We start from the raw sequence: 11,959 nt of genomic DNA, 5'->3' as shown, positions 1-11,959 counted from the left end.
CTGTTTTGTTTCTTTATCAAATACAAAGCAGTCTTGAAAATATCTTTTCGATGAAATACAATTTGCATAGATGATAGGGTTTGAGTTGACAAGTGCACACCACAACACAATTAAGAACAAAGTAGTTGAAATATTTGGCTTTACATACTGTTAGATTAAACTTAAATTGTGTTATCCATTGATGTGAAGGATAGAACTTGTGTTTTCCCTTTATAAGTTTAAGTGTAAATTGAATTTCAGAAACATTCGTACATTTCTTATGAAGTGAGCCCGATAATTCAGTTTATGTGTGACAAATATTCGAATGTTTGACATTTTAAAAAAATGGGAACAATTTATGACATTAAAAAGTTCGTTTGATAACCTTATAGCATTGCATCTTTTCTCAGATCTATAGCTTTTGAAACTCTCAGTAACAAAATAACTTCTTTGATTCGCTCGTCTGTCAATCCGTCTTCCTGCTAGAGGTTTCCTGAGTTGCTACGTATCAGGTACGGTTGGTACGTTACTCAACCGTTAGTGCTGTTTGGGGAATATCATTTAATGCATCAGATTATTTTAATCATCATGATAAAATTGAAATAATTGAAATGCACATTAGCAAAAACCTAGCTTAACTTTTTGTTTGATTAGGATTACAACGTTTCCAGAGCACTTTGTTTATGATCTTTATGAGAATAATTAGTTTATGCAAGTGCATGAATTAGAGATCTTAAATGAACTGAGTTAACACGGCCTTTAAATTCTAAATATAGATTCGCGTTGCTGCTTGTTATATGTATTGTTTTTGTTTCGTTAATTTTTATAAAAACAAAGAACTTGTTCTTATGTGTAAACAGAATTTGGAATGAATGAAATATTATCTATGAACGTGTCTTTCTTATACACTGTTACTTATGTAAGTTATATTTGTTCACGTGTTAAATGATGTAAATATTTTGTTCCTACATGATTTTGGCATTTTTCGTATTACAACAGAAGAGTTTCCCTTGTACGTAACCTAGTGACATTTATTTTTGGAGTCGAATGAAGTGTTTAGTAATGCGTGTTCTAGTATCATATCCGAAAAGATCATAAATTGGCTAGACACCTTTTGGTAAATGACTAAGTTGATTCCTATTTAATATTAGGTAAATCGTTATTAAAAAAATGTTGATAAAAAGTTATGCTAAAATAAATGATAAGTAATTAGGCACCTTGCAATAAAGGATTTGACATTGTATCTAATTCAATCTTTACACTATTCAAGATTTGTAAACCATTGGTCATGTAAATTAGGTAACCCTAAAACTTTATACAAAAGGACATTGAAATTGAAACAATACATAGATAAGACTGTTCCCGACAGAAACAACATTATTGATGTTAAACATTGTAATGAGAAAGTCGAATAATCTTTTATTGAAATAGAAAAAGGAAATTTAACATAAACATGTAATGCAATTAAAATACATGTAAATAAAAGGGGATACAACTAGTTTAAAGTAAATGACTAATTTCATAATAATTACATTAGATGTATGTTTCATTATAATACGTTATTCTTATTGGCTACACTGCAATCTCGCATTATTTCTTAATCAACTTCATTGCACAATAAAATGTATCATTCATGATGACACGAGGTCCCACAATAAAGTCCACAGGTAAATTAAATTTAAACTTCATAAAAATTGTGTTTTCATAATAAAATCAATATGTACTTCGGTCAACGCTTTAAACTCCAATGAAGTTACAAAAAGATGCATTGAACTCGTAAATACAAATAAAAAATCAGTAAATTTTATCATTACCATGTCACAAGTGTTTAGTGCTTCGGGGATTGAAACCAACTTTGAACAAACATTCAAACAGACTTATTCAGAATTGAAATAGTTACTATACTGTTGTCAGGCCATTTCAATGGTATATTTTGGTAATAATATTGATTTGCTCATATATATTGATTTGCTCATGATAGGGTATTTGCATCCGATACGTCTAAACACTGCTAAGGATTCCTATGTGCATTAAGGACTATACAATGCCGCTAAGGACTAGAAGGAATGCTGTAAAATGTATTATTTTTACATATTATGTTAGAGATTGATATTTAGTGCATAAATTAAAAATTTTATAGAAAAATAATCATAAATAAATAAGATATTCAACATTATGTAGGCGCGTACCCGTTTTTCTTTGATATGCCGAAAATCAATGAACCGTTTGACACGTGCCAAATAACAAAACAACTGATTAAACAATCATAATCTTTTTATTTTAAGAAATAAACAATTGTATCGAAAAGATTTATGATAAATGTTGTTCTTATTAAAAATGATTAAAAGGACAACTTATTTTGTTTTTGTTTTATTTCTTTCCCGACAAAGTTATTCGCAATAGGTGCACGACTTTGATAACTAAATGAATAATAAATTTGAGTGTGGTCAGCTTGTTAAAATGTTTTTGTAAGAGACACGAAGACAAAAGGAATAGATATATTTATAAGTGTTTTGTTTTCATTTTAATTTCGACAAAGATGTGTGTATATACAGATTCAGATTCAGATTCAATATTTTATTAGAGTTTCACCACTTACAATACATATAATACAATCATCATGATATAAACATTGAATAAAACAGTAATTTTATAAATTGAAATACAAGTGCCATTCTATAAAGAATTATGAAAGACTATAGAAATCAATATAAATTATAAATATATATTTATCATGTATATAGTTATAATTACCGATAAATGTAGTTTTTACATAAAACATTTCGGTTATGTAAAACTATATACCTACATTTATCGGTAAACGGACAGAAAGTCCCAGAACAAAAAGTCACAGACATAAAGTCACAAATAATTTGTTGACAATTGTTTGAATAAATAAGAAAACGATCTTGAAATATTTTGTTTTTATTGCATATATTCATTTTTAACTTTAGGAAATTGTTCATAAGCCTAGATAAATGAACATTTATTAAATTTTAATCATGCAAATGATGTATTTCTTGGCATCCTAAAGCCATTTAAGTACCAAGCCACTTTCACACTTTGTTTTCATAACAATTATTCGATAATTATTAATATTTGTTGAATAAGTTTTAATTACAAAGTTGCTTTATATATAACAGTTCAAGAAATAACTAAAATTTTATTTTACATACCTGTCTATTGAGCAAACGTATGTCCGTCGTCGCCTGTCATCACATTAAAGTACGCTTGCAAGAAATAATGAACAGTATAGAGATACGTGTACAAAACAAATTATAAATAATGTGTCCGACCACTAAAAAAATGAAATAGGTTCCTACGACAAAGAACGCTACGAAATATTACTAGATTCAATTTTCGGTTCTACCGGACTTATCACAGCCCAAGACCAAGATGATATTAATTTATGAGTTTAATGAAAAAGCAACAAACATCTCTGTCGATTATCCAAACTTCGACACGTACTTAAAAATATATATATAAATGTGAATTAAAATATTTAAAAAATATATATATTTCAGTCATTTATTAATATAAACATCAAATACAAAAACAACATTAGATATATTGCTCTTGTGACATTTATTAAATTACAAGAAATAATTACAAAATACACATGAGAAAATACTTCTTCATTCTGAAAAAAAAAATATTAATAAAATTTCAACAACAATTCATTTATTAGTACCCAACTTTACCAAACGTGTCGATTAAACACAACAGATAGAGGATTCCCGTGTAATCAGTTATGTAATTTGACACGTGTCGAACGGTTCATTGATTTTCGGCATATCAGAGAAAAACAGGCACGTGTCTAAATAATGTTGAATATCTCGTTTATTTATGATTATTTTCTTATCAAATTTGAAATTTATGCATTAAATATCAATTTCTACCATAATATGAAAGCAAATTACATGTAACAGCACCCCACCTAGTTCTTAGTTGCATGTTATAAGTCCTTTGTGCACTAAGGACTCCTTAGCAGTGTTTAGAAGCACCCTTTGCATCAGAAATAACGTAAATTTTTATCATTACTTTTTATTTATTTTTTTGCTGTTAAGACAAATTCGTAGCTATCAGTTTTCACATAAAATCTTTATCTTCAAACTCAAATAATACCAGGAAGATTATTAACCCAATATGCACTTATTTTAACTTGGGGAAAAGTTACTATAGAGATCTAAAGAATATATTGAATAATGCCAAGTCTGAGAATACTTTAATACCAGTCTGACACAGAACTACAATTGCATGCAGGATTTATATACCCATTTAATCCTTAATAACCTAAACTGTTCAACTTTTGATCTTTTAATTCTAATAAAAAAAATATTTTTTGATCGATGAAAGTCCGATTTCCGGTATTGATATTCTAGTATGGTAAAGTGTTCTTTTTATATCCTCATAGTTCTCGTACATATGGGAAATAATAATTTCATGGTGGGCTTCATTTTGATCAGAATTATTTGACAATTCAAGATTCGTTTATGGCATTTGTTTACGTTACTTTTATCTTTAAGTGACATGTTTATGGCCTAATTAACACTTTTGATGGTCTTTAATCTGTTGATCACTTTATCTTGGGTTAATTAGTGTTGTCACTACGATTAACTCGGGTCAATGTTTACTTTGCAATTTCCTACAATCCAGACTATTTGTAACATTCGTTTTCTTTTTTTAGAAAAGTAAAATCCACGAATTTAAAAACCAACGAATATGTAAATATTGCACAAACCACGAAAATTGATACCCACGAATTAACGTCCTTTCACAGTATTGTAGAACTGAAAGATATATTAATGATTTTGTTCGAAGTCTAACGAACAAAACATACCTTAATTAAACTTATTTTCAAGTACAACGGAATTAATGAATAATGACGAAATAACATTTGTTAAAAAAGTCAAATTGTATCCCATAATTCGGAGATCCTTGCCTTTAATGTCATATGTTCATGAGGTCAAACGAAACAAAAATAACAAACCTTCATTACACTGTAGAAATGAACAAATATGAAAAAAATACATGTTATATAGCAGAAAGAAGAATAAACGATTAAAACTAGATACAAAAGCTAGACTGTTAATGAAGTTAACGAGTTATAAATATCAATTTACGTGATTTTACTTTCACGTATTTTTACGTTTTGTTTACGATTTTGGAAAGTTATAAAAGCTACAAAAAAGAGTTTTCGTAACAACACGTAAAAATGTCTACACTAACATGTTAAAGGCTCAGTGAAAAGAAACGTTTCAATTCCTAATTACTCACAACTCATAAATCGCTTGTAAAAATACCCAAATCGTAAGGTATTCGTGAATTTGTGCAAATCGTTTGGACCCGTAAGAATAATTCGTGTAAATGTCCAAAATATAAGCCATAATAGAATTACGGAAAAACAAAATATTTTATTCTGTAAATAAGATATCTATTGCAACACTTGGGAACCTAGTTTTAAATGTAGTAGCATAAGCGAATGTTTCTTCTCGTCACATTTGTTTTGTTTGATTCAATTGTATCAAGTCTTGAAACTTCTTTTCAATTTAAAATAAAATTAGCATACAAGACACATACTATATCGATACGTACCAAAACACCGCAACCAAATTAAGAACAAAGACGCTGAAATATATAAGTGTTGACTAACCTTTATATACTGTCACATTAAAATTAAATATCGAATTTTATTATCTGTTGATTGGTACGATTAAGCTACATTTTTTTCATCCTATTCAGTAAAGGCGTAAATTGAATTTAAAAAACAACATTCTCCTACATTTCATATCAAGTGTGACGGATAATGACTTTTGTTTCCTCTTTGAAAGTGTAACGTTTTAAATAGGCTCTTGGTTTTCTAAACAAAAGTAAAATCACAAAAATACTGAGTTCCGAGGAAAATTCAAACCAATTATCCAAATTAAAAACACATCACGAATCTACCATCACTAATCATGATTCTTACCTCTTTTGTAAGACATATCTATACTACTCAAATAACGAAGTCTAATTTGTTTGCAGATTTGACGTAAAAAAGACGAACCGAATAATTAAACTTTATATATAACATTTATTTTATTTATTTCTTATTAATTTATACGTCTATTGAAAACTGTCAATGTGCTGATTTTCCTGTCAATCAAATAATATCGAGTTAAACAGCACAATAGTTACAGGGGTAAACAAAAATTAGGAAGGATATGTAGATGGTCTAAAACACATCTGTACTTCGCCATTATATAGGAGATTATTCTAATACATTCAATCATTGACCCCCCAAAAAAACATCTTCAAGTAGATCCCAGTTGTAGTAAGATATTAAAAACCAAGCTGGATTCAGACAGAAATTTCAAAAGCTTAGAAAACATTGCACCTTATTATCTGCACGACTTTATCAAATGACATTACTATAAATCCAGGCTGACAGTAGGTACTTTAATTCAGACTCGGTTGTGTTCTAATTCTTTAACAAATTCCCAGCTAGCATAGTGTTATTATTTACGTTCTTTCATTTATTTATCCGTCCAGCCGTCAGCACCAGATATCAGGAGCTCCGCCTAACAAACTGGCTGGAATTTTCTTATAATTAATAACCGTTCAGTACCAAGTTTCTCATCCGGGGTTAGGGGTTCCAACGGAAAAATAAGGATTATTACGATCAACATGACATTTATCCCGAAACACCTGTCTATAGATGGATTGGTCTTTATTAAGCGAACTAGTTCAACCACGCCCAGTCAAGTGAAATAAATCAAGTAATACCACCATATCGCGGGTTTAATTTAAAAATCGTCTAGAAGGAATAATTCACAGTTCTTTCATTATAAATATGGTAGCATACGCCATGATTTTGTTATTTCAAAATACCATACGGTATATTTTGTTAATAGTTTAACCAAAAGGTAAAACATGCTAAACAGAGGAACAAGTAATCAGTATGCTGGAGTTTCTTATTTGTTGGATTTGGAAGTAGACGTTTTCAACAAATTGTCTGCATTCCTATGGAAATCAAGTATACGCCTCTGCTTGTCGACATCTTCTTATTGTCATATGAGTCGGAGCTCCTTCATGCACTTGTCGAAAACAAGAAGATAAAACAAGCCAGATTATTAAATTTCACGTTCAGATATATTGAAGGCGTTCTTTTCCATCAACAATTCAAAGTTTTCTGATTCGATTCCATTAATAAAACCATAGAATGAGAAGTTACAGAAACAACATACACGATTTCCTCATTATCAGTTTGACATACGAACTCATCTCAGAACCAGAATATATGACAAAAGAGACGTTTTAATTTTTAGATTATTAATTTTCCCAACCTCAGTAGAAATATACCAACTTCACATGCAAATGGGTTTTATTTCCCAACTTTTTCGGTATTCGTGAGCTTACAGCTGCGACTTAGAGTTTGTAAAACGTCCTCAGTATATGAGTAGAAAGTTGATGAATCAGGGGTATGTCTTATAATGTCTCATCCTTTTTCTAAAAAAGTTTATCGGAAGGTACCAAGACCTTGTTGATGAATATTCTGTATCGACTTCTCAAACAATACATGATGGTCTTACACAATAGATTCTGATTACAGATGTTAACTTGTTATATTATTCTTGTATTTGTCTTTTAGCATAATATTTTTGCTGTTTATAATTTGTCTTTTTGGGTAATAGTTTCCCGGTTTATTTTTTTAGTGATATCTATTTGACGTCATATGTTTCATGTTCTATGTTAAAAAAAATTCTTGTCTTTAGTTAGAACAGTATTTATTAATGAAAAATGTCAAGACAAGTATTACAATGTTACATAAAGTTCAAATATGGGATTCGGAAACAAATTTGGAAAAACTTTTATAAATCCGTCTCCCTAAAAAAAAACAAAAAAAAATCTATTTAACATACAATATTACGTGCCAACAGTATATTCATTTTATGGTAGCATATGATACATTGAATAAATAAACACACACACACACACGCAAAACAAAAAATAATAATAAAAAAAAAATACAAAAAATACAAAACAAATAAAATAAAGGAAAACAATAAAAGGTGAGGGAAAAAAACAAAAAAAAACCAAAAAAACAGTCAACTCTTTTTTACTTTTCTAGACAGTCACTGGAACCAACACACACGTTCGACCACAATCATAAATAGTTTCTAAATGTTTCCTTTTAAGTTTAAACTTTAACTTCCGGAATAATGCTAATCTAGGAATAGCCTAATCAATAATCATTTTTACATGATTATTCCAGCTTCCATCTTCATTTATAATAACCCCTAAATGCTTATGCGACTCAACTTCTTTTATGATATTAGTATCCATATACACTGGCGGGTGGTGGGGTTTTTGATGCCTTTTTGAAATGGTCATTATTTCTGTTTTGTTTGGATTGAAATTGACAAGCCATTGCTTAGACCAATTATGTATTTTCTCAATATCTTTATTTAACTTTTCTGCCGCTTCATATTCGTTATCAACCACTATATAAATTGAGGTGTCATCAGCAAAAAGTTTTATATCACATTCGATGTCATTAACTATGTCATTTATATAAATGTCTTTCATTTATGCTAATGTTCTGTGTCTATATGCCTTGTTGTGTTTCTTTTTTTACATATGCCGTGACTCTTTATACATCACGTTATTGTGCTATAGGGAACTTTTGTATATATGCCTTTTTAGTTTGTTTTTTTTTGTCACATAATTGATTATTTTTATGGTGAAACAAACATTAGTTAATTCATACGGAACCCAATTTTTTGCGTCTTCCCTCTGCTGTATCGTACGTGGTAAAGAAAGAATGATGACGTCACAGTTATCAAGGTTAAAATAATTAACGTGACTCATAATACATAACAAGTTCCACCACGTGTTCAAAGCGGGACAACTCCCAAAACGTAAGCCCACTTTCCTCCGATAACCGGATTTATTCTTCATAGGAATAAATCTTATTATCTGAGACAACGTGGGGCCAAATGACATACAAATATATAAAGTAAGAAATATTTTATTTGGCAAAAGTACAAAATTGTACGGCCACGGCTTGACAAAGAATGGGACTGCCGAGAAACATAATTGGCAAGTCCCTAGTATATATAATTAAACCTTATAGTCCATTCCTTATTCCTTATTTCCACATTATTGTCCATTCCTTATTCCTTATTTCCACATTATTGTCCATTCCTTATTCCTTATTTCCACATTATTCTTATTCCTTATTTCCACCTTATTGTTATTCCTTATAATGTCATTTCCTTATATATCAATATAATATCCTTATTAACATTATTGCTTCCAAAATATATCGGATGCTGGCCCTGGGAAACAGAAGCTCAGCGGATACATAATTCCATTATAAGAAGCATAATATATTTGTAGATGTTGTGTCGCTATTTTCGCCACATGGTCGAATTCAGTGGCTATGCCAAGAGTTATTGGACACTGAGTTCGACCACCGCCACAAATGCGGTAGCGACACAACACACCCGCCGTGACCGTACTTTTAAATGACCACACACATATATTTATATTTAAATTACCCTGTAATGAAATAAGAAAAAAAAAAACAATTGCCCACATGAGATAAAGTAACGCCGTCAGATGTGAATATATCGGGCTTATTATATATTTCAGGCTATTTTATGTAACAACCTCCCAATTGTATATATAGCTAAGCCGCAAAGGTGTACATTCTTGTGGCTGCTTTATTCATGCTTATTGGTTTTTACCATATCTCCGATTCAAAATGAAACTGAATCCATTATTCCTACATGTATTCAAACTTTTAAAACTTAGAACACATGAACACTGGTACTTGTCACCAAAGTCAGAGAATAAGGGGACTTTAACCTTTGGTCTTTGCGTTTCATATTTTTAACAAATAAATTAGACAATATTCTAGTTTAGTTTCTGTTATTTCTATACATGTACCATGACAACATTGATCCGTTTTTGAGAATGGGATAACAATAATAGCAAAATTTTGCAACGTGATCTTTCTTTACGGATAACAGTTAGCTGTCCTATAAACCCATTTAATTTGTTTCAAGTGACATATAAGCAATAAATATAGTTGCATGCAATAAAAATGCCTTAAGTGATTCTAAAAGTGGTGGCCAAATGATATCATAATTATACAATTTACGGAACGCTTCGAAAGCCACTAGACATGTACACTATGTTTCTGATGTATCTACTTGATACAAATCAAAAATACTAAAAAGGAACAATTTACAGACACTGTGTCCTATCAATGTATCTACTTGATACAAACTAAATTATCCTTAAAATACACAATTTACAGACACCGTGTCCTGTCAATGTATCTACTTGATACAAACTAAATTATCCTTAAAATACACAATTTACAGACACTGTGTCCTATCGATGTATCTACTTGATACAAACTAAATTATCCTTAAAATACACAATTTACAGACACTGTGTCCTATCAATGTATCTACTTGATACAAACTAAATCATCCTTAAACGACACAATTTACAGACACTGTGTCTTATCAATGTATCTACTTGATACACACTAAATTAACCTTAAAAGACACAATTTACAGACACTTTGTCCTATCAATGTATCTACTTGATACAAACTAAATTATTCTCATAAGACACAATTTACAGACACTGTTTCCTAACAATGTATCTACTTGATACAAACTAAATTATCCTTAAAAGACATAATTTACAGACACTGTTTCATATCAATGTATCTACTAGATACAAACTAAATTATCCTTAAAAGACACAATTTACAGACACTTTGTCCTATCAATGTATCTACTTGATACAAACTAAATTATCCTTATCAGACACAATTTACAGACACTGTGTCATATCAATGTATCTACTTGATACAAACTAAATTATCCTTAAACGACACAATTTACAGACACTGTGTCCTATCAATGTATCTACTTGATACAAACTAAATTATCCTTAAAAGACACAATTTACAGACACTGTGTCATATCAATGTATCTACTTGATACAAACTAAAATATCCTTAAAAGACACAATTTACAGACACTGTGTCATATCAATGTATCTACTTGATACAAACTCAATTATCCTTAAAAGACACAATTTACACACACTGTATCCTATCAACATATCTACTTGATACAAACTAAATTATCCTTAAAAGACACAATTTACAGACACTGTGTCATATCAATGTATCTACTTGATACAAACTAAAATATCCTAAAAAGACACAATTTACAGACACTGTGTCCTATCAACATATCTACTTGATACAAACTATATTATCCTTAAAAGACACAATTTACAGACACTGTGTCCTATCAACATATCTACTTGATACAAACTATATTATCCTTAAAAGACACAATTTACAGACACTGTATCCTATCAACATATCTACTTGATACAAACTAAATTATCCTTAAAAAACACATTTTACAGACACTGTCCTATCAACATATCTACTTGATACAAACTAAATTATTCTTAAAAGACACTGTCCTATCAATGTATCTACTTGATACAAACTAAATTATCCTAAAAAGACACAATTTACAGACACTGTGTCATATCAATGTATCTACTTGATACAAACTAAATTATCCTAAAAAGACACAATTTATAGACACTGTGTACTATCAACATATCTACTTGATACAAACTATATTATCCTTAAAAGACACAATTTACAGACACTGTGTCCTATCAACATATCTACTTGATACAAACTATATTATCCTTAAAAGACACAATTAAACACACTATGTCCTATCAACATATCTACTTGATACAAACTATATTATCCTTAAAAGACACAATTTACAGACACTGTCCTATCAACATATTTACTTGATACAAACTATATTATCCTTAAAAGACACAATTTACAGACACTGTCCTATCAACATATCTACTTGATACAAACTATATTATCCTTAAAAGACACAATTTACAGACACTGTGTCATATCAATGTA

This window comes from Mytilus galloprovincialis, chromosome 9 (assembly GCF_965363235.1).
Source record: "Mytilus galloprovincialis chromosome 9, xbMytGall1.hap1.1, whole genome shotgun sequence".
In the NCBI taxonomy this organism is placed as follows: Eukaryota; Metazoa; Mollusca; class Bivalvia; order Mytilida; family Mytilidae; genus Mytilus; species Mytilus galloprovincialis.
Note: the sequence above shows the minus strand (reverse complement) of the source record.